The following is a 26,261-nucleotide window of genomic DNA, read 5'->3' as shown; positions in this document are numbered from 1 at the left end:
TAAAGAAGAGGTTTAATTGGCTCACAGTTCTGCGGGCTGTCCAGGAAACATGGCAGCATCTACTTGGTTTCTGGAGAGGCCTCAGAGCATTCCCAATCATGGTGGAAGGCAAAGGGGGAGCAGAAATGTTGCATGGCCAGAGAAGGAGCAAGAGAGAGTGAGGAGGGAGGTGCCATGCACTTTTAAACAACTAGGTCTCCTGAGAACTCACTCATTGTTGCAAGGACAGTACCAAGGGGGAATGGTGCTAAACCATTCATGAGAAATCCGCCCCCATGATTCAACCACCTCCCACCAGGCCCCGTCTCCAACACTGGGGATTACAATCTGACATGAGATTTGGTGGGGACCTAGATCTAAATCTGGCTTTAAATCTGAAGCCCAAAGAGGGATTCTTCTTCCATCATATCCCTGGAACCGAAAATATGTGTTGGTACCTACCTGACTTACCCTCTGAATCACAAACTGAGATGAGACCATAGGCCTGGCTGCAGGCATATTCAAGAGGCTAGAGAAGAGACATAATAATATCTGTTTTACATTTGGAGCATTCAGTAGATATGTGATCCAACTGAACTGGCCACTTCTTCAGTGGGAAGTAATCACCAGAGAGAAGAAAGGATACTCCTGGTACTCGCTCCAAAAGTGTCTTGGAGATGCTGAATGCATATTTGCACATTATAGGCTATGAAAAAGCCTACAGGGAAAAATAAATAAATCAAAACCAAATAGAACCCTGTTTAAATGTTCCCCACACTTGTTTGCCTATAGGACATCTATTTTTCATATCTATTATTAACTTTTGTATAGTAAGAGACATTGTGTATAATTAAACTTTTTAAAAGATTCATTTTTAATGGCTCTTCTCTGAAATAAAGAATAAGCATATTATTAATAAGGGAGATAGTCACCCTTATGATATTTATGGGGTTGAATGTTCATTTTAGGAAATTAATGTCATTAAAAGGATTAAAAATTTTTTAACTGTTTTAAAAATAAACTCCAAGAATTCCCTGGATTTTTGTAAATGGGTTACTCTTTCTTTTTAATGTATAAACGTCTCTTAAATTTCTACATAGCTGCATCTTGTTAACTTTTCGTCCTCCACAAATAACAGGGAAGAGAAACAAAATCCATGTCAAGAAGCTCTAGAGACAGGCAGGAGATATATACGCAGCAACGAACACACCGTCTTTTCTGTCAACTGTGAGTCTAAACAGCTCTCGAATCTGCTTAAAAATTTTCGTCAAGAGAAGCTTGAAGCAAACTTTCAACACCTGAATTATTTAATTAGGAATTAAAAATAATAAAACATGGACATGCCAATTTATTTTCTTTATGGCTAGGCAAATTAATAATTCAATTTAACAATGAAACATGCTATTTTTACAAGCAAATAACCGCATTTTTTACTAGCGAACTCTTGAACTTTTCTTCAGATTCTGCTTGAATTGAAGTAGCAGGCAGAAGCTACCCCATGTATAGGTATGTTTTATTATTATTTTTTGAGACAGAATCTTGCTCTGTCGCCTAGACTGGAGTGCAGTGGCGTGATCTTGGCTCACTGCAACCTCTGCCTCCCGGGTTTAAGCGATTCTCCTGCCTCAGCCTCCTGAGTAGCTGGGATTACAGCTGTGCACTACCAAACCCGGCTAATTTTTGTATTTTTAGTAGAGATGAAATTTCACCATATTGGCCAGGCCGATCTCGAATGCCTGCCTCGGCCTCCCAAAGCGGTGGGATTACAGGCGTAAGCCACCACGCCTGGTATTATTTATTTATTTTTGAGATGGAGTATCACTCTGTCGCCCAGGCTAGAGTGCAGTGGCCCCATCTCGACTCACTGCAACCTCTGCCTCCCAGGTTCAAGTGATTCTCCTGCCTCAGCCTCCTTACTGGCTGGGATTACTGGCACGCACCACCAAACCCAGCTAATTTTTGTATTTTTAGTAGAGATGGAGTTTCACTATATTGGCCAGGCTGGTCTCGAACTCCTGACCTCAGAAGATCTACCCACCTCGGCCTCCCAAATTGCTGAGATTACAGGCACGAGCCACTGCGCCTGGTCCATTCTTGCATTTCAGAAAGCCATGCACTACCTTCTTTTTGTGTCCTAAACATGTTTTTGTTTGAATAAAGAGTGTGGCATTTTGGGACTGTCAGTGCCCCGTTTCAGTCGCAGATGTAATACTGCCCACTTTGAGTCTCGCTATCATGAGTTCAACAGAATTCTGTGCTCAGGAGGTAGCATGAAGACTATATGCAAGAAATGGTAGTAGATGCACCTACTGTTTATATCACCTCTGTTTATGCACACTCCATTGTTTCATCAGAATTCACTTACAAAAGTTTGTAAACTGTAAAATAGTTTTATAGCCTATAGACAGTTTATAGATAACAGTATTACAAGGGGGCAATAGCAAAACATTGAATCGGGATGGGGCTATTTTGAGCATGTGCCTCTGTGCAATGCACAGGTTGAACACCCACAAAGCCAGACCTGCCCTTACACTCCAGAGTAATTTCTCACAGATTTAGACTGTTACAGTGAAAGGTTTGTAGTGAACTCAAGTTGATGCTGTAACATTAAGTACTTTATTTTAGTACCTTAGATTCTCTAAGCCTCAGTTTTTAACAAAAAAAAAAAAGAGAATAATAACAGTTTATTAATTGGTGGTAAGGAATAAATCATTCCCTAAAGAAACTCAACTTCAGTTTTATGCATACTTGTTCTTCCTAACTACTTTGGCTAGAGTAACTGGCAGTCCCATTGAGTAGTCTCAATGTCCAGGTCCTAATAGCCTTAGGAATTTGATCCATCATTTTTTTCTGTCCTGACCCGTGATGCCCAGATATTTCTCATTTCTGGAGAAAGCAAAGCTTCTGAGCAAAAGGAACTCTGAAAATAGTATCTGAGTGTTTCTTAAAAACTCTCCCCATTATAAAATTTTGGAGTATGTGTGTATATACAAATATACGCATGCATATTTTATATACCTGCACATATTATATATATTATGCATATATATGATATGTAAACATACTAATGCATATACACTTATATATGCTAACCATGTGCTTGTTTTCAGAATCATTTTTTACCCATTCCCTTGTTTGCTCTGAGTCACAGAAGCTGAACTCGGCTAATTTTGTTTCTCAGGCTTCCATGCTAGGTTTAACCAATGGGAGAAGCCAAGGTATTTTTAATTTTATTTATCTGCTTTGAGTAGCGTCATCAGCAGTGGTCTCATCTCTGCGGTTGTTTCCGTGTCCCATCAGGTGGCCCCACTGAGTTTTTTCCTCCTACCTGGTAACCCAGGCTCCTAGGTTCCAGTATCCTCTTCCATTTGCCCATCTATAACTAAGGAGGGTAGTGGCCTAACAAAATTGATTTTGCCTCATATTCTTTTTTCGTTCTCTCCACTGTTCTAAATACGTTTGTAAATAAGTCCCCATATAAAATTATCTCAATTGAATTATCTAGTGAAGAGTTCCTTTTCCTGGCCAAATTAGGGTATTTATATACACATATATTCATATATGCACATTTATAAACACATATCTAAATCATATGTTACATACAAATGAGTGCATGTGTGTATGTATAAAGTTACAGTGAATAAGCTATCTTGTATCTCCCAGATTTTCATCGTAGAAAAGTACAGGAGTTCAAATAGATTAAGTAACACTAGTATATTAGTCAAGGTTCTCCAGATAAAAAACCATTAAGAGAGAGATAGATAATAGATAGATAGAAATAGATAGATAAGGCCGTGCGCGGTGGCTCAAAACTGTAATCCCAGCACTTTGGGAGACTGAGGCTGGCAGGTCATGAGGTCAGGAGATCGAGACCAACCTGACCAACATGACGAAACTCTGTTTCTATTAAAAATGCAAAAAAAAAAAAAAAAAAAAATTAGCCGGGCATGGTGGTGTGTGCCTGTAATCCTAGTTACTCAGGAGGCTGAGGCAGGAGAATTACTTGAAGCCAGGAGGCGGAGGTTGCAGTGAGCTGAGATCGCGTCACTGCACTCCAGCCTGGGTGACAGAGCAAGACTCCATCTCAAAAAAAAAAAAAAAGGTAGATGGAGATAGATAGGTAGATAGATAGATAGATAGATAGATAGATAGATAGATAGATAGATAGTGATCCCTTCCTTTCTCCCTCTATATATAGACTAATTTTAAGAAATTAAAAGGAAGATTTAATATTGTTATATTGTGAGGAAAAAACATACATGAAGAGATGTATTATAAGAAATTGACTCGTGATTAGGACTCATGAGAAGTCCCAAGATCTTGAGTTCAAAGGCCTGAGAAGAAAATGGTAGCATAAGTTCTTGTTCAAATACAAAGGGAAGATTGATATCCCAGCTTGAAGAACACTGGGCAGAGAGAGCTCATTCTCTCTTGCTTAGCCTTTGTTCTATTCAAGCCTTCACTCAACTGGTTGAGGCCAGCCCACAGTGAGAAGGGTAATCTGCTTTACTTAGCCTACCATTTTAAGTGTTGAACTTGTCCAGAAACACCCTGGTAGACACACCCAGAACAATACTTAATGTAATATCTGGGCACTCCAGATTAAATATCTGGACATAAAATTAATCATGATAACTAGTACTAACTGTAAGCACCCTCAGCCCTCACCTCGCAGAAACTAAAAGTGAAGAATATCAGGGAAAGAATCCTTTTTTTGCTGACAAAGACAACTGTCATTATTAAAACTTGGAGTTTAGAATTCAGTAGCAATCTTTATCACATCAGGCATCAGAGACAGGCAGCAAAGTGCAGCACCTTAAATAAAACATCTGTCTGTTGCTCTAGGCAGATTTGAGTTGTTTCAGTCTCTGTCTCTCTCATTCTTTTTTTCCCCGATCAGTTAATTTGCCGTTAGATATTTTTGTTTGCTTAGCAACTTTAAGTGAGAAAACAATCCTGGGGTAGTTTTCATACTCAAACCAATATTAGATATTTCAGTATATTTTTGAGGCGACTCAATCACTGAGATTTATTCATCTCTTGTTCTCATAAATTGCTTATGACACACCTATTTCTTGCTGTCACTGCTAATTTTCTGCTTTTGGAAGCAAGTAATAATTCCAGTTATTTATTTTGCCTTTTCTACATTGTAAATTTAAGTGTCTCTAAACAAAATTAGCCTCATATAAGAAATATACTTAATAAGTAGATTAGTTTAATCAAATTTTAACAAATTAATCTTACTAGGATTCTCCATTTGAGACAGCAACTTTTAAAATATTCTTGTCTGATAATAACATAACCCACACAAATGTATTATAAATAAAATTTGCAACACATTGGATTTAGAACATAGAAGTAAAATTCTGAATGGATTTTTACATACAACTATAAAATGAACCTATAGTAACAGCTTTATTTTATAATTTCTTAAACCACCAAATTCTCTCCACAAAACGAAACGAACAAAGAGGTCATGGCCTGATAGAGCATCTCATTCCCTTTAATCCCATAATCTTATTAACATTATTTATATTTGTATTAGGAATCAGGTGTACAGTATCATATATTAATCAATAATTTCTTTTGACCTCCAACATATTATTTAGTTATTGAGCCTGTCTAGGTTTTTCCTTTATTAATCATAGCAAGTTTAAGTACTGGATCCCAAATGAATCTACATACATATGAAAATTAAAGGGTGCCTGTTAGTATCTAATTTTAAGGTTTTGCCAAAAACTCCAGAATAAACTTGTATTACATTGAAGGTCATCATGTAAATGAAAATCCAAAGTTCTCTATATGGTGCATTTACAATGTGGATTTATGTTGACCCACGGGTTGTTCATTAATTTTCTTCAAGAAACTAGTTGATGTAACATTTGGAAGAAGGCCTGTTCTTTTTTCTGTTATCATCACTAGGAGCTTTACATCTTTTCACTGCTGTCAAGGAAGTTAATGATCAGTTAATTATATTACTTTTCTGGTTCTGACTCCTGACTCTCTTTACTGAGAAGCCACCAACTCAATTTTCTCAGAAAGGAAATATACATACAATCTTATAGAAACCTGGTTCTTTTATATTTTTCTTTCTTTCTTCTTTTTGTTTGTTTTGCTTTTTGTTTTTTGCTTTACATCTAAAAAATTACGTTTGTCCCCTGATAAGAAATAATAGAATAACATAAAAGACTAAGCAACCAAGTACTCATTTCTGGTGTGTCTTGCTTCCTCAGAAAAACTAACTGATTTCCATACTAAAGCATCCCTGGCCAAGTTTCCAGGCAGAACTCAAAGACATTTTACATCAAAGGGAGTAAGTGCCCCAGCAGTGAACTAAAGCGGCAGAGACCTAAAGAAATGATGCCTCAAGGCATTTCATTCTGTTTGACCACTAACGCTTAAGGTTTTACCTGTATATACGTGTAGATCTTCACTTGTGAGGTTTCACAAGAAACATCATACTTCTGGCATTCATCCACTATTTTCCAGCACTGAGGTTCTCAGCCTGGGGTTATCCTTTAAAACACATCTATCCGCTAACATGTTACTGCTCTTACAACAAAACTGCAATCAGCATTAAAATTCAATGTGTTTTGGAGAACTAGGTTTTAATCTATATAACTAAAATTTTAGATTAAGCTACTCCACTTTCACCTATGTAACTTCCTTAAATTTACTTTAAAACAAATTTCTGAGTTGTAATTTCTTTAGATTCCCAAAGAATGCTAGATCAATGATTTAATAATAGTGTATCATATACCAGACATAGTGTAAATTGCCTTACATGATGTCTCTTATCATTTTTCCTCACAAGCCTATTTTTTTTTTTTTGTATAGAAGAGAAAAATAGATCAGAAAGGAGGTAACCAATCAGGAAGGTAAGCAGAATATGCACTCGTAAATGGGAGTTTTACAATCAGGATGCCTAGGTTCAAAATCAGCTCAGCAAATAAAGACTATGTGAATTTCGAAAAGTTCTTCATCTCTCTGTGCCTCAGTTGCTTTATCAGTAAAGGGATATGAAAATAATAATACTAGCCAGGTGAAGTGGCTCACGCCTATAATCCCAGCACTTTAGGAGGCCGAGGTGGGTGGATCACCTGAGGTCAGCGGATCACCTGAGGTCAGCCTGGCCAACATATAGTGAAACCCTGTCTCTACTAAAAAATACAAAAATTAGTCGGGCATGGTGGTGCATGCCTGTAGTCCCAGCTACTTGGGAAGCTGAGGCAAGAGAATCACTTGAACCCGGGAGGAGGAGGTTAAAGCGATCCAAGATTGTGCCACTGCACTCCAGCCTGGGCAGCAGAGCAAGACTTATTCTCTCCAAAAAAAAGAAAAGAAAGAAAGAAAAAAATACCTACTTCACTGGTTTGGAATCAAATGAGTAAAGACATGTGACAGACAAGAAAAGTACCAGATATTTATTAAACATAGTAGAAATATTAGCCAGTATTATTACCTAAGATCACATAGCTATATGGTGACAGAATAGGGGGGTAAATCTGTTCAACTGGGAACAATTAGCACTCCAGTGCTACTCATGGATATGTAAATAGCACTTGTCTCCTCTAACTCCCAAATATTCACAAGGATAAAATATGTCAAATTTTTATGAATCATAAAGTCCTATGCAAATGAAATATAATTCTCTTAAATAAATGGGTATAAATGTCAAAGAACTTCTCTATAATTACATGTTGCTACTTACGTTTTACTATTATTTTTTAAACCTTCTCTTAATTGCTTTAATATGTCTATGGCAGAACGTAAATGCTTACCTGTTTTGATTTGGACAATTTAACTTGTTCGGGTTTTCTTTGCTCATTTTATGGATAAAAGACTTTCCCCAGCATGGAGTTCAAGTACCACCATGCTTCATAAGCTTTCCCTAGGGGGATGATTATCTGTTTTCAACCCTGGTGGGTTTGGGTTCACATCTTACTAAGTTATATGTAGTACATCTTAAATGGCCCAAGAAGATGGTTTGGGTGGTTAGAAATGATAGGAGTGTCATGAGGAAGCACAAAAAAGGTAGAGCAAAAACCCAAGGAAGCTGGCAGCAAAGTGGATAGCCCAGAAGCCAGAAGCCCTGAGCAGCGAAACACTCACATCACATAACCCAATGCAGTTTCACAAAACCTTTATCTAATGCCTGTGCTGGTCTATCTACTCTGCATGGAAAACTGTCTTCTCCTTTTGTGTCCCAGGAGATACCTTACCAGACAGGTCCAGAGGGGATGGATGCCTAACAGCCCATGCCTGAGCCAGTCTTCCCTCCCCTTGCCTAGTTTCTCCATCAATGTACTCACTGGGTCCCCTGTAACCAAGTAAGAACAAAGGGGACCCTGGAGAGAGGAACTTTCACTCTTGCCCTTGAGATTAGACTAATCTGAGAAAATACATTTTAAAAAATTATGTCATTTCAGAAAATTGGCAAAGTGTGCATTTAATTGACTTTTTGTCATTTCAGATAAAGTCATCTTGATTACTTATTTCCCAAATAAGAAAATACATTAAGAACTAAGTAAATGTTTAAAGAACATCCTATTGTGGTCTGGGATTGTTGTTTAAAAAAATAAAAACAAAAAAAATTCTATATTACACTTATTTATTGTCTTCAACTTTTACCAATCTAATTCATTTTCTTCCCCAAAACTAAAATTCAATACCAAATTCATCTTTAAATTCTTATTTTCTTAATAGTGATTAACAATAGGGCTTCTTATTGAGAATTTATTTATAGTAGAATTGGGTATTACACCAACCATGTTGCCTGTTTTAATTATTTAATTAGTTTCATTAATTTACTTTCATTGTAGAGTTTATCTTCATTTTAATAATTCTCATCAATTGAACATTCTCATAATCTTTGAACTGAATAGATTTCTAAAGTATTACATGCATTTTAGTCTCTTTCCAACTTCTGTGTAATTGTATATACCTTCTTAAATAGAATGCTATTTGTTCTACTAGACTCATAATTAACTGCATTTTCCTGTTTATGAAAGGATGTTGAGATCCTTTTCTCTTATAACTATTTTATTAGTGTCTTTATGCTATTGAGTCAATATTATTTTGCCATTGTTTTGTCTAACTTATTTCTTGTTGCACCCGTGATTCTACCCTTTTCTACTAGTGCTTATTATTTTATAAAGAGTTTGAACACAAAACACATAATGTGATTTATCTTAATATACTTTCAAGCTTGTGATCCCCTTTTATTGCCGATTTTCTCCTGAGTTCTGAAACCTTGCTTCTGAGGTTTTCTGGTTTTGAACATACCTTTCTTTCATGCTTTATTTGTGTGCAGACATATTCTATTCCTTATTTTTTTCTTTCCTATATTAACTTGTATAGGGAGTTGACTGTACTAATTCTATGTAATTTTTTACATACATTTTAATTTTCTGAATTTGTAGAAGGCTTTGTTGAAATAGACTTCCTAACTTCACAAAACTCCCTCTTACTTTGCTTTATAGAATGTTAAAAATTATCATAATTCAAAAAAATAAAAATTAAAAATTATTAAACTCTTATTCTCTTCTCCTTCCTCTTTGCTTCTCTTTGCTTCCAGATGAATTTAGTCAAGAAGTCTTTAGGTGAGGTCCAGAAAAATAAGTATCAGTGAAAATAGTAGTTTTGGTGGTCAAGAGTGACATGTTGGAGTTTTAGCAGGAGGAGGATGGTGTCCCTAGAGTGGGTGAGTAGCATGGGTTGGGTATCCTTATCACAGGATAAGGAGGGCCTCCATCTTGATGTCATAGAGAGCTTGGTGAGGAGGGCATTCACATAGAAGGGCCACTGAGCCTGTTTTCTATGAGGAAACACAGCCTGCATGATTACCTCGTATTTTACTCTCTGCGGCTTAAAATAATTACTCAGGTGTTTGTAACTATGTTACTCACAGTTACATCTGGTTGAGACATTGCTTTACAGTGTATTGCATGGTTATTTTAAATTTTGATAACCTGAGGCTAAGAGGAACATTTGTTCCTACAGCTAGTATTTATTATAGATGCCCTCTTCACAGTAAAATAATTTTTTCATTAGAATTATTTATAGGTTATGTACCTTACACTGTATTTTTATAATGGTGTTCCCATATTAGTATATGCAGAGATTGGAAAATTATATAAATACAGTTTTATTTTTAAATAGAGTAATATCTCACTGAACAATTTATGTATTTATCAGTAGAACTGAGATTTTAAGACATAATTTCATTTTCACTTCCTACCTGTCTCCTTTTGCTTCGTATGCATTTATTAATAAGACTGTAATACAGTAAAATTTCAGGAGGTGTCATGTCAGGTTTGCATAAATAGTAGACAATACATTCAGTCATAATGTTTGGAAAAAAATGCAGATGAGTTCTTTCAATGAGTACTGTCTTTATTGGCTCTTAGCTGGTAATGTATATATTAAAATATTATTAAACTATTAATAAAAATAATATTAAAATATTAAAGATATTTCTGTGGGGAGGTGACATGATGTGGTCCAATTATTTTCCATTGTACTACTTGTACTTTATATAGGTAAATAAGATGGAAATCAAAAGAGAATGAAATATAAATGCAGTCCTCAATCTCCCTCTCAGATATTGGATGATTGAAGAAAGCCTTTGGCAAAAGAAAGACCCATTCGTGAATTGAGTTGACTGTGCTTACGGTGCAAGCCTTCTACTTAACATCTTAACCCCTAGAACAGTGATTCTGCGTGATTCCAGGTACAGTCACGCCCCTGATGGTGGTCTCCAGTCTTGAGAATAGAATAGTCAGGATTGTATGATATTTGTAAAAAGTTAATCCAACCTCCCAATGTATGATCTCCTTAATTAACAAATACATGTTGATTATAAAAATTGTAAAAAACTCTATAACTTAGAGTGTAAATGATCCTCCCATTCCTAGTTTCACTCTACCAAATATGCCTCACATAATGATGATGAGAGAAATAGTGTTGCAAACACCATTACTATTGTAATTCTGCAAATCCTCTACCCTTGTTATTTTAAGTATGGGCTCTAACTCGAGTCTGGATAATTAAATACAGTAGGCCAGTTTCCAGTCTCGTGGTGAGTTGAAGTAGGGTCCTAATCCCTGGAGGCTGGTGGCGGTTACTGCATGATTTTGTCCCTGTGCCCAGCAGAGGCTGCTGCAGTGCAGGCTGCGCAAGGCGTGGGAGGACCCCGCCCGGATTCCCTGGGAACCCTAGATTTGCGAGTCCTGCCCAGGGCCTGTGTTTTGCCTAGGCAGAGGGGGCAGGCGTGAACATGGCTCCCCTGCTTTTACGGCCGCGTTGAAAATTGAAACCTTATGTCAGAAGTGTGGTAGAACTAAAGAAGACAAGCAATCAAGGGGCATCTGAAAATGTAATAGAAAAGCTTTAGTAGTGATCTCTAACTCGGTCCTGGTATTTTTAGTTAGCCGATCACATTTTCAGACAGCTATGTTTTCCATTTCAGTGGTCCAATCATATTTTGAGGCTGTGACATTTTCAGCAAATCACGTTTTCACACTGCTATGGGCCAGGAAGGTGTTTGATACAAAGGTTTGGAGTATCTGGTGGAATCAGCTGCAAAGGACCGATGTATGGCTTCCTTGCAAGAGTCCTTTTTGCCCCCATTCCATTGTACCTACCAAGTGCTGTACCGTCTTGAAATTGGCCAAAATGATTGAGGACAGGAAGTAGGGACAACAACAAAAAAGACACAAAAATGTTAAGAAGATATAGCTAACGACTACAAAATGGTTGAAGGAATGAACAGGCTCTTTAGTCAGAGGAAAATCATTTAAAAAAATCACGCAGCTTTGGAGGGACCCACGGAGGTTTCTTCTTTGGATTTCTTGGCAGTCATGTTGAGTAGATGAGATTTGACCAACAGGAAGAATCATGTTAGTTCTAACCTCAATACTGCAGTAACTTTTAGACTTGGGTATAGAAGTTTGTTGGTATCTACTGATAATTACTGTCAATTAGCATTTATTATGATACAAATTCTTTATAAACTGACTTAGCCATTTGCCATCCTGTGGAGAAAAATGACTTTAGGTTGTTAACTCTATTCAAATAAATTCCATCTAAAATGGGGTCATGTTCTGGACAAAGAAAATTAAGATTGTAAAAGTCAGATTTGTCCTCTCCTGAGGTGAAAAGTGTGCTTTGACTTGAAAGAGATGCACTATACTAATCGCATGTTTTATCATTATTGCTTATTTCTTAGACTGAAATCATTTCTGGCCTTCTCAAAACAAAATAATAATAATAATAATAATAATAATAATAATAATGAGTATTTCTATTTGCTAAATTTTTCTGACTTTAGCATTTGAGACCACTGAAAATTATCAAGATATTCTGCATTTTTTAAAACCTAATTTCATAAAAAATTACCTTATCTTGACTATGTAGAAGACCACCTATTGGATATAACAATTTTTTACTTACTGCCATTTCCTTAGAGATGACTGGTTGAGAAAAATAACATTATAATTTATAGCTTCCAGTAAAAATGGCAAACACTCTGGTACCTTGGAACCAGTTTATTCTTATGCTAGATAGAACTATGAAATAATCAAAATGTCTTATCAGATCATTTGCTCATTATATAGGTACCAATTTTTCTTTATATTCCGTTCTTCGTTTTAACTCATGTGGTAGTGATGTACGATACTTTTGGTCAAACTGGTTCAAAATGAAAATTAATATTTCAAATTTCTTTTACTGAACTCTTAAAGAGTAACAGTTAAGTCATACTTCATAAGTGGTAAAGAAATATTTAAAATTGAAAACATTTTGTTGAAAAAGTCATTAATTAAAAGTATAAATTATATCAAAATGAATATGTGCTATAATTAGAAGTAAAGAGTTAAAGGACATTTCTTTCAGTTCAGTGGTATAACTGGAATTCTGTAAAATCAAACATGGATTTATAAATGCATAGTCCCATAATTTTATTCACTGTTGGTATTTAACAGCTTATTAATTTTTTCTGCACCTCTGATAATAAATTTTAAATTACAAAACATTGTCCAACACCTCTAATCTAAAAATGAAACTAGATATTGAAATATATTTCTTGTTTAAAAAATCAAAAATAAATAATACAATTGGCTGCTAGTGATGTGATTGAACACATATTAGTCGTAATACAGGACAACCCATTTTAGTAGTTTATTTCATTGAAACTAGTTAATGCAATAAGGGTATAGGTTACTAGTTGTAATTAGTTCTCTTTGATTACTGCCTACAGAACATAAGCGTACACCACAGCTCTGGCATCCCTGAAGTTAGCTCTAACCTAAAACTCAGAAGAGTCATCATGGAAGGAGGATGAAATTTCCATAGAAAATTAATTGCAGAAGAATTATCTTAATGAAATCTTAATATTAGTTAATAAAAGTCATAATCGAGCTAAAGGCATCCACATTATCAGATTGGGAATGCTGATGGAGGGGAGTACCTTCTAGTAATCGGATCAACCTCTCTGGTAGTATTGACCATATATATCTTTGATATGTAATTACAATATATGATTATAATACAGGGTATATAAAATATATCTACAATTGAAATACTGTATGCTATTATTATTTTCTGATAAAATAGACACTTGGTGTCTAATATACGTAATATAATAACTTGGCAGGCTGCCAACTCAGGGCTTGTGTGCATCCTATTCCCTTGGCTGGGAGTATCTTTCACCACATAGCCACATTGCTCTTTCCCTCATTTGCTTCACAACTCATTAAAATTTCTCCTTAACAAAGAGGTATTTTCTAATTACCCTTTATAAACTAGCATGACCTGAATCCCCAGATAACTCCATTTATTCATAAAACTTAATACATGGCACATGTTTTTCATTTATGAATATCTTTCCCATTGAATGTAACATCACTGGTATCTCCACTGACTGGAGCACTCAATATGTATTTATTGAATAAATGAATAAATAAAAGTTTAGATGAATGACTTTTTCATTAGTACATGTAGACAGTATCACTGTCATTTGAATAAGTTTCTGGTTACAACAATTTTAAATATTCTAAAGTTAACCCTATTTAACTTATAATAATAGACTAATATTGTTTAAATAGATTTTTTCTATTTCCAAATTTTTTATTGCACATACATATACCATGAGAGTATTTTCAAAATTCACTAAGAGGATGACCTGAGAAGGTGTTGAACTGTCCAGAAGGCTCTTGTATTTCACTACTTTACCTGCCCTGACCTTTCTATCTCTCATGAGTTAAACAGCCACTAAGGCCTACAGAGGCCTGTTGGCAGATGAGGTCATTGTAGCTAAGCTCTTACTTTTGGTTTTAGTTGGCAAAGGATTCCGGTGCAGGTCTTTATCCTTGTTGGGTTATTGGGTGAGAATTATAAGAAACATAGTAGTATGTAAGTTTGTGAAACACACATACAAATGCACACACAGAGAGGCATACGTGCTATATTATTTTTTGTTAGAATACTATGTATGTCAAACAGGGATCAGACTAAATAGAGTTTGATGTTCAGAATATATTCATTAAAGCCAGACACTTGCTCTTCAAAGCCGACTATACCAATTGCTGTCTGCATGACTTTGCACAAGCTACATAACCAATTTAGGCCTTAGTGTCTGTATTAACTCCTGTTGCTATGATAACAAATTATCACAGTGGACAAAAACAGCACAATTTTTAAATTGTTTTAAGTGGACAAGTAAAAAATGTATATATTTGTGTTATATATGATGTTTCAATATGTGTATTCACTGTGAAATCACTAAATTAATCTATTTAACATATGCATTACTTCACACACATCTTTTGTGGTGAGAATAGTTAATAATCTACTTTCTTAGCAACTTCTTAGTGCATAATATAGAGTCATTAACTATAGTCATCATGATGTACAATAGATCTCTTGAACTTATTCCTCTGATCTAACTGAAATTTCGTGTCCTTTGACCATCATCTCCGCAATCCTCCCACCCCACCTCCTCCAGACTCTTTTGTAACCATCATTCTATTTGCTGTTCCTGAGTTTGAGTTTTTCAGATTCCACATATAAGATCAGTGGGATTTGTCTTTCTGTGCCTGACTTTTCACTTTCCTCCAATTTCATCCTCATTGTCACAAATGACAGGATTTCTTATTTTTAAGGTTTCTTTTATTTTATTTCTATGATTTTATTTTTTTATTTTTTTTAGAGATGGGGTCTCACTACTTGGCCAGGCTAGTTCAAACTCCTGGCCTCAAGCTCTCCACCTGTCTCATGCTCCCAAGGTCCTGAGACTGCAGGTGTGAGCCACTGTGCCAAGCCTCCTCTCTTGCCAAGCAACCATAATTGACCCCCAAAACAGAGATTTATTAAGTATCCACCTCCAGTAGAGGTTTATTTATGAATACTAGATGGAAAAAAGATATATGATTATGCATTTTTTAAAAATCTTTTAGAAATCCAACAAGCCGCTGGTGATAATTAAGCATGGTGCAAAATAAAGTGAAAATCTAGAGCAGGGGTGTCCAATCTTTTGTCTTCCCTGTGCCACACTGGAAGAAGTAGAATTGTCTTGGGCCACACAAAAAAATTCATGAACACTAAGAATAGCTGGTGAGCTAAAAAAAAAATCACAAAAACATCTCATCATGTTTTAAGAAAATTTACAGACCAGACACGGTGGCTCACACCTGTAATCCCAGCACTTTGGGAGGTCGAGGCAGGTGGATCACGAGGTCAGGAGATCGAGAGCATCCTGGCCAACATGGTGAAACACCATCTCTATTAAAACTACAAAATGTAATCGGGCATGGTAATGCGTGCTTGTAGTCCCAGCTACTCAGGAGGCTGAGGCAGGAGAATCGCTTGAACCTGGGAGGCAGAGATTGCAGTGAGCTGAGGACTGCACCACTGCACTCCAGCCTGGTGACAGAGTGAGACTCCGTCTGAAAAAAAAAAAAAAAGAAAGTTGTGATTTGTGTTGGGCTGCATTCAAAACCACTTGGGCAAGCTTGATCTAGAGTCTGTGAGTGATTGGCTGGTGCTGTCATTGTAACCCTTTGTACTGGACACTTACAGCAATGTCATGGCAATTTCCTAGTAACAGTACTTATGATGAGTCTTTGCTGTTTATATGTATGGTTGAATAACAAATTATTATTTAAATTATTTAAACTCACTCTGCAAGTAGATTATATGCTCCATAAATTATATCTTACAATGGGTATGAAACAACCAAAATAATGCATCTCAAATTATACAGTTATATTTTCCATTTTTTAATCATTTAAGCTTCTCTGGAATGAGGGTAGTGAAATTCTGGAAATAGTATTAACCTGGAACAGATAAGGACCTCAGAGAAGAGATCTACTCTATTTCTTTGAGTCAATTTGGCTTCAGTACAAGTTAACACTCAGAGTAAATCCCTAACCAGTACATTTGTCAGCCTCTGTATATTAAATAGAATCCTAGAATGTGATTCATTAGGATTCTACTACTATTAAAGCTATAAAAATTCAGGAAGCATAGGCTAAAATTTCCCATTTATCTTGCCACAGAAAACCCATCTTGTTCTTAAGCAAATAAATAGAATACACAAGTTTGCATGTAGAGATGCTTAATTCATTTAAGGTAAAATAAACACTGTTTTCAAACACCTTTTTGTAAAAGAGATTCCCTATAGAATTTTATTAAACAGCACTTTATTAGCTCAGTTCAAGTTTCTGAATAGAATTGAAAGAAAAAAGATCTTTTTTTTTTCATATTGCTATTTAATTCATGCTTTTTGTCCTTTCAGAATAGCTTCCTTCAGTCATCATAAATATTTATAAAATATGCGGGAATCTTTGTGTGTGTGTAGTGGAATCTGGGCAAATATTGTGTTTAGGAAACCAATTTTAAACAGGTCAAAATGAATATTTTAGCACACAAGACTTTTATGAAGAATTCACCTTCAGACTACACTTTTTCTGTTTGTCTCTTCCAAAATAATTGCTTATACATTTTTAATAATAACAATTTCTCAGTTACCTCTCAAATTCTTCAAAACAAAAAAGCACTTCAAGTAGAATATTCTATTTAATGACTTAAATCTTTTTGACTGTTATAGACAAAATGATTACTTTCAAAAATAAGCCTTTAACAAGCATACCTAATTTAGATCTTAGTTTTCTTTATCTTTATCTGCTCTTTTAAAATGATACTATATGTGTAGTAGGATCAAAAGTGAATAAAACTGGAAAATGACTGAATTTTAAATAACTGGCATTATGTTTGTACATAGTTGAATAATACATGAAAGTTTTACTAGTTTAAAGATAGTTTTACATTCAGTCAGTTTTCAGCCATAATATGAATTTTTGTTTTTTTTATATGTGTGTGAATATATGTAAATATTCATTCCTCTATGTGCTGTTCTCATGAAGACAGTAGAGGTGATTCAGAGACCACAGGAGGCCTTTAATTAGACCCAATTCATAATTAGTTCAAATAGTGGAGAATATCAACATTTTTCAGGAAATGGAGGCTGAAATGTTGGAACTGAAAGGTAAGAAAGTTTTCTGAGTGGTTTTCTGTCTCTCAGATATACTTATGAATTATTAAAAACCTTGTTATGCTCAGTTATCAAAAACAATTTCTGGCCAGGTGCAGCAGCTCACGCCTGTAATTCCAACACTTTAGGAGGCTGAAGCACAAAGATTGCTTGAGCCAAGGAGTTCAAAATCAGCCCAGGTAACATGACAAAACCCTACCTCTAGAAAAAATACAAAAATTAGCTAGGTGTGGTGGCGTGAGCCTGTAGTCCCAGCTACTTGGAAGGCTGAGATGGGAGGATTGCTTCTTGAGTTTAGGGACTAGAGATTGCAGTGAGCCAACTTGGGTGACAGAGTGAGACCCTGTGAAAGAAAAGAAAATAAAGGAAGGAAGGGAGGGAGGAAGGGAGGGAGGGAGGGAGGAAGGAAGGAAGGAAGGAAGGAAGGAAGGAAGGAAGGAAGGAAGGAAGGAAGGAAAGAAAGAAAGAAAGAAAGAAAGAAAGAAAGAAAGAAAGAAAGAAAGAAAGAAAGAAAGAAAGAAAGAAAAAGAAAGAAAGAAAGAGAGAAAGAGAGAAAGAGAGAAAGAAAGAGAGAAAGAGAGAAAGAAAGGAAGGAGGGAGGGAGGGAGGGACGGAAGGAAGGAAGGAAGAAAGGAAGGAAGGAAGGAAGGAAGGAAGGAAGGAAGGAAGGAAGGAAAAATACAATGGAATCATCTAGAATCTGGAATCCTGGACTTCTATCTGCTTGCCTTTTCATGACAACTGAAATCAATGACAACTTGAACACTCAAACCATGGAATTAACTGACTCAAAAACTCAAGGTATGATGGTTCTAGATCTGAATGACCAACTCAAGAAGGAAAATCAAATTTTAGTTATAATGGAGTATGATGTAGAAAAGTGGGAACCACTATTGGCAACAATAAAACTCAGATAAAAAATATAGAAGAATACATGTAGTGTATGTATTATCTTTTGCTGTGTGACAAATTATCTCCAAATTCATTGGCTAACAGCAACAATATCTATTATCTTTCATAGTTTCTGTAGGTTCAGAAATTCCAGAGAAGCTTGGCTGTTCTTCCTTGAGGTTGCCATCAAATGTCAGCTAGAGCTTCAGTCACCTGAAGGCTTGTCTGAAGTGAGGGGATTTACTTTCAGATTGACTCAGTCATGGAAGGAGGTCTCAGTTCTCTCCACATGCTTCATATGTTGAGGGTGGCAAAGATACCCCTCGGTCTCTGTATTCAGGCTTACTGATGTTCTTCTACTTTTCTTTAAATTCCCAAGACTTATTGTGCTGAACTCCCACAAATATCACCAATGTGCTGATTAGATAAAACAATGGTTATTTTCATTAATTGCAATGAGGGAAAATTTCAGCTTTAGTGATCATCATGGCATCTCCAAAGAGAGAAATCAGATGTAAGGTAGTTATAGGACTTTGAAGCTTAAGTGAAGTGGTTAGAAGTTGGTTTGTTAAGGTAGATAAATGATTGGGATTGGGCAAAGCACATGATATGATAGTTTACTATAAGTAGGCACAGCTAAGTGGCATCTTGAAACTAGCCTTGATAAGTAAAAGTGACTTGGTATATGAGCTCCTTCATCAGGTAAGCAGAATGCTATCTGCAATAAATCAATTTGTAAGAATATCCTGAAGCAAAAAGCAGTTACTTAATGGTATAAAGTTTCATCTTTCTGAGACAAAACTTGCCGGAAACAAATTAGCTTGGCACAAAGTGATGAATGTTCTAGCCGGAGGCATGTTGACACAGATGGTCTCAGTTCTCAAGTGGAGACCATGACAAGTCTTAATGATAATGGCCAGGGACTCAACTGCAGCAGATCTCTTTACAAGGATCCTTTGGGCTTTCAATCAAAAGGGTTATAATTAAGTAATTAAAAGAAAAATTAAAAGAAAGAAAACACAATAATTGAACAGACTGTGGTTCATTCTAATCACAATGAAAAGAAGCTACTGTTCATAAAAATTAAGACTCAGAACATTTGAGTCCATTGAGAATAAATAAAATACATCATCATACAAAACCATACCCAAACAACCAAACGTACCTTCAGATTTAAGAAGAAAATCAATGATTAAAAAATAGTTTAAATTAAAATAGTGCTAAAACTGTTACAGAATGTAAACTGTTACACACTCAAATTGGGATAATCTAAGAAGAGTTTTCCTAGGTAATTATTTTTAAAGTGAGGGCAAAATGTAGGAAAACTATAAGATATGGCAGCCCCTGGCTAGCACATCAAGAGTACTGTGATCCCTCCTGTCCTGAAAGTGCAAGGGAAGAGACGTGATCAGAAACCAGACACAGAAGGGTTTTTGGGAAAGAACTTCCAGAAAAGAGCTGTGATTTTTGATTGAGAGCTACAGTCAGCTCATCATGACCCTATAGAAAAAAATCCAGAGACATCTTTCTCATTCTCACTTTCTGCCCTCTTTTCTATCTGCTGTTGATCCTCACTGGCTGAACTCACCTGCAGCTGGAAGGTAAGGATGCCCACTGATCGTTCACACTGGGGCACAGAGCAGAAAAAAGGTGAGAGTGGATATGAGAGGGTAAACAGAAAATGTTCATGACAGAGTGTACAAATAAAATAACTAAAATGGAAACATGAAGTATCTAAATTTATGAAATGCACTGAAGGCTGTACTTTGGGAAAAATGTATAACCCCAAACCATTTCAATGTTTAATATGAAAGAAAAAATAATTTATCATTCATCTTAAAAATTTAGACAGAAGAAGAATTCTCACATGAGGAAAGCATAAAGAAATAAGGAGTCGTAAGTTGGAAAAAATAATAAAACCGTGAGTATATCAAAAGACAGGTGAATTAAAATAATTCAATCGACAAACATCTGTTTGTCACCAAAGAAATTAAATGTTCTCATCAAAGAAATTAAATTGAAAACCAAAAACAAACAAAATTTGAAATGGGCACTATAATTCAAAACAGGTGTTATAATCTTTTATAAATCTTTTATTAAAAATTTGAATGTAGAAATCTATAACATTTAGTGTAAAATTCAATTAAATAAAAAATTTGAGACAAAGGGTTAAATTTAAAAATCAAAATTAAAAACTTTAATTGATAATGAAAACATGAAAAATTAAATTATATGCCAATTGAGTCAAATCATACTCTCATTTTCAAACCACCAACCTAGGTATTTGTAATTCAAGCAATTAACCAATGAATTAAGAATAATATAGCTATTGATGTAATGCATTCTGCTAAATATCACCAAAGTTCAAAGGAGGAAAACTGATCCTACTTTATATATATTTTAAACCTGTTGGCCAAGTGCACACCTGTAATCCCAGCACTTCTGGAGACCAATGCTAGAGGATTGCTTGAGGGTAGGAGTTCAAGATCAGCCTGGGCAAAATAGTAAGACCCGCATTTCTACATAAAAGAAATTTCATTGGTCTGGTCTGGGGATACATGCCCATGATCCCAGGTCCTCAGGAGACTGAGGCAAGAGTATTGCTTGAGACCAGGAGATCAAGGCTACAGTGAGCAATACTAGCATCACTGTATTCCTGCCTGGGCAACAGAGTAAGATTCCATCTCTAAATAAAAAATAAATAAATATAATAAACATGTTTATAAAAGTTAAAATTAATAAGGAATGAGGACACAGAATTCCAGTCAGATAGAAGGAATAAGTTGAAAAGTTCTACTATACAAAATGGTGACTACCGTTGATAATGTAGTGTATTCTTGAAAATTGCAAAGACAGCAAATTTTAAATCTCACCCAAAACAGTATGTGAGTCAATGCACATGGCAATTAGCTTGATAGCCAAAACATCATGTTGTACAGGGTAAATATATACATTTTTGTCAATCAAAATTAATTCAAAACTAAGAAAAAATATTCTTTATATTTAGTAACATATTCTTAATGTAGGTTCTTAATCTCCTTTTTGTGTATAAACCCCTTTAAAATTCTATTACAGCAAAGAATTTTCTTCCCAAATAAATGCATATATTATGTGAAATGTTGCAAATAATTTTATGCATTCAAAGAGTTTCTGAAAACCATTAATAAACTTTTGGTGGGGAAACTATCTTTAAGAATGACACACTAGAGAAAGTATTTTTAAAACTTGGATGAGAATTATGTCGCCTAACACTATGATTTCCTATTTATTTTAAAAGTTTCTAGCAGTAAGAAATTAAACAAATAGGAAAGTTAAAATGATTAGAGGGAGAAAAAGTTATCATTTTTCAGCCATCATGATTAGATACTCAGTCCTGAAAGAATCTTAGATTCTGAAAATAAGTTATTAAAAATAAGTCTAGTTAACACCTAGATGCAAGAAAAATATGCACAAATTAATGACTTTCTTACATCCTAGTAATAACCAGTAGAAGGTGGAATAGGAAGGAAGTAATATTCCATTCACAACATTAATGAAAAATGTGAAATATTCTTAAGTATCTTACAAGAAATGTGTAGGAACTAAATCAAGAAAACTAAAAGTTTACTGAGAGATATAAAAGTAGATTTTAATAACTAGAATACCACAGTATACTATGCTATGGTAAAGGAAGACAAAATAGTATAAACATAACAATTCTACAAAGTTTAATTAAAACTTAGTATAATTTCTATTAAAATTCTGATGACATTTCACTGGAATGCAAAAACTTGTTTCTTAAATTAATTTGGAATTTTCAATAAACCGGAAAAACTCTAAGCAAATTAAAAATGAAAGATCAATGATTTCAGACAAACTTCTTAAGATAATATTTTCTTTTTACAGCTATAGCAATTAAAACTGAGTGAGCAGGGTGGTACTGACAAAATAATTCACAGAGCAATCAGTGGAGATGCAGACTTAGCCCTAAAATGAAACCTAGTTCAACAGACTAAGTGTGTTCTTTGAGATTTCAGTAGAAAGGCTTTTATTATTCTTCAGAAGAGGGTTGGATTGTGATAAAAGCTCTAAATCCAAGTGATTCTGGAAAATTCTAGATAAACACAAGCATTTTACATTGTCAAATATAGAAATATATAATATAAACCTCTAAGAGAGGAATACTGCTAGCAATTTTTAGCAAGCAGAAACATTGTTCATAATAAATCTTCCAAGATTGGGAATATTTTGAATCCAATTGTTCATTTGTTCATTTGAAATTACATATTACTTCTGCAGTACCTGAGTGCAAATCCAAGTATCCTAGGTATATAAATACACTACTACTCAGTTTTTGCCAAAAACTGTCTGTATGCTAAATAAAGGATGATAGTTCAATCATTTTGGAGCCAGTCAGGATTTTGGAAATACTGGTAAATTATTTGGCTAGGAAAGGCTGGAAAATAGTTATTTCTCAGATTTCAAAGGAATCTGCTGACAAAGAAATTCCTAAGGATGATGAATGATGGAAAAAATGCCGGAAAAATTTTTCATTTTGAATTCATAAAATACGGAATTTCAGAGTATTTATACAAACCATAAATATTTTAAAAGAAACTAAACAATAAAATAATAATAAATATGAAAACAAAAGGTTAATATTCAGAATCAAAATATCTAACTTTAATAATAGTAAGAATAAATTCCATTCTTATTATGTTACTTAATATATAAAATCCCAATGGATAGCCATATTATAAACCAAATTAAAAAATAATTTAGGAGCAATTTAGAAACTGCACCAACTATAATCACTGTTGCTCTTGTTATTAAAACATTACCATTTTAGTCAACACAGGGTACAGAAACAGATAACTTCTGGGTTTTTCTTCTTAAGTTTCTACCTTTAACCAGGAATTTTTTGTCAACATCATTATCTTTATCATCATCAGCCTCAATATCATCATCATCATCAATCATCATTATTTCTACGTATTGACTTTCAAAACAAAACAGATAATTCCTTAGCAGTTTATATATTTGTCTTATACTTTTTTATTAATGTTGAGTAATATTTAGAGGTAATTTCCACAGCAGATGTATGGAAGGTATTTTTGTTTGGTTTGGTGTTGGTTTTGGTTTTAAAATAAAAGCATAGGTTTTGCATGTAAGATGCGAAATTTTCTTTATTTCAATATCGCCCGTGGGTATAATGCAGTTTAGTCTTCCTGTGCTGGTAATTTTACAGAGATCATCTGGTAGAAGAACAAAAATCTATAAAAGAGATGATGTGATGTATTCAGTGTTTACACCTTCAGCTTATTTGGGTTTACTTTTATGGTGTCTAGGAAAAGCTGATGAGCTTTCACTGTGGCAATAGGATTAGACAAAAATTGAATAGTAATGTTTTGATATACCTAGGATATTGAATTTGATCTCAGGTGCTGCAGAAGTAATATGTAATTTCAAATGAGCAAATGAACAATTGGATTCCAAATTAGGTGAATAGATATCAAAATATTTAGATCATTGATTTATTGGTAGACTCACTCAAAGGGAACAGAGATAATGACCTGGCTACCACTAAGTTACTGCAATGTTTTCAATAAACTAAACAGACTGCCCTCAGTGATTCACTTCTGATTTATATTGATCATCTAGTTTCTGTGATGTTATGGGATTTGATCTCATTGTTAGTTGATAAAAGCCTCATTCAATCCTTTACATTTTTGCAGACTTTTCCTCAGCTTGATTATACAAAGAGGTAAATCAGTACATTTGAAATATTATTTCTCTAGTGGTAAAAGAACATTTGGTAGGATTAGTGTTGTCTAGGCAGATCTGTGCCTTGACAACATGGAAGAAGTATACTCCCTAATCATAATGAGTTTAGGTGGTTTTGGCATCTCCTATATCAGGAGTAAATGGTCAATCGTTTCAAAGACATATGTGTAGTTTTGTGTCATGGATAAATCTGCCTCCAAAACCCATGATGCACAATACTCTGTGTTTTATGTATGATGCATTCTTAAGAAATATATGCTAAGTGAATGAAATTGCATTCTTTACCTTTTTAAGTTACATAGATTTCTGTTGCAATGTTTGTTTGTGTTATATTGTTTGTGTTTCTGTGGAAAACAATTTTATAATAAAATTTATTTCTATTAAAACTCTCACTGGTAGGTGAGAGAGTTTAGTGACTTTGCTTAATGTATCAGGCACAGAGAAGCCAGTCTTAAATCAAAACCCTCTTAATTTCCACCACTTTCATTTCTTATTTTCAAACTCTACTTGCAAAGTAAAGGACTCATACGTCATTTTTAAATACACATTTCTCTGTCTTCTTGTGTAACAGCTTACCTCTTGTGTTGTTAATTGCATAGATTGAATTTAATATGTGTAAGAGTTAAATCCAAATAAATAACTTTTTTCTTGAGCATCACTTGGTGCCAAGAACACTGATAAGCATTGGTAGTAGAAAAATGAATAAAACATTACTTCTTTTTTCAAACTATCTGTTTTCCCTGGAGAATAAAACCTTTCCACAATGTGATACAATTATAATGCTATTAACAGTAATGGTAAAAGTAAATATAACTCACATTCTTTAGCATTTCGGTAATATCATTTTTGTACATTATCTGCACGCATAACTCATTTTATCATCACGAGTTCTTATAAAGCAAGTATTCTTATTTCCCTCATGTCATTTGTAAGATACCTGAGTCACCAAGTGGTTAAATAAAATATTGGCGAAGTGTATCCAACCCCAGACTAGGCGACAGAGCAAGACCCTGTCTGGATAAGAAATAAAAACCAAACCAAACCAAAACAAAAAAACAATTACCCAGGTCTGGTTGTGTGTTCAAGTCTTGCAGTGAGCTATAATCACACCACTGGACCCCAGCCTGGGCGAGAGAGCAAGGTCCTCTCTTGAAAAAAAAAAAAAAAAAAGCAAAAACAAAAGAACATGCAACTAGTAAGTGGCAGAGATAGTAATCTAATTAGAGTACCATAGTTCCAGGACCCTCCCTTGAAATTACACTGTACTACATCTCAATTGAAATATATAATGCTGTATAAAATTTATTAAGGAAAGTTTAAGGTTAAGGAGAAATCATCTCAAGAATATTTTATAGAAAAAGTGAAATTTAAGATGGGTCTTAAAGCATGACATCAACCAATAAATATATAGCTTCACTGACATAAGCTCCATGAGGACAGGAACCTTGTCTGATTTGTGCATCCCTATATCTCCAGGGCCTAAAAGAGAAGCTGGCTCACTGCAGAATGGCACTGGGCACACAAGACATATAACACTAGATTTAGTATTATAATCCATGAACAAAATTGTTAGTTGTTATATGTGTAAAGGAAAATGGTCACTGCAAGGATACTATGCTAAATTATATTAACATTATATTGTCTTCATTGAGTATAATTTGAAAACAATAATTCTTTCAAACTTACACACTCACCCTAGTTTTTATTTCCTGAAAATTCATTTTGTAAAACAGATAAAATTATGGAGGTAGTATCTCAAACAAAGGAAAGTTTGAAATGTAATGTATATCATCAACATTTTAATAATAAGTATGGCAAGTTTATCCATTATTGAGAAAAGCACATCTGGGAGAGCAACGGAACTTTCATAAATACAGAAATCGGTCCTAGATAAATGATGCAGGACCATAATCAAGCTCAAGTGGCATAATGGCAATAAAATATGTATTTTTTATTAAACCATAGTCACCCTGACAAAAGAAAATAGACAGACCAGCGTAACCCAGGAAGTTGAGCAGGAGGCTTATTGTTGGGAATTGGTGATGTCATGTTTGTTAGCACCACAGTTATCATGGGC

This window comes from Macaca mulatta, chromosome 9, assembly GCF_049350105.2.
Source record: "Macaca mulatta isolate MMU2019108-1 chromosome 9, T2T-MMU8v2.0, whole genome shotgun sequence".
Lineage (NCBI taxonomy): Eukaryota > Metazoa > Chordata > Mammalia > Primates > Cercopithecidae > Macaca > Macaca mulatta.
This window is presented reverse-complemented; position numbering follows the sequence as displayed.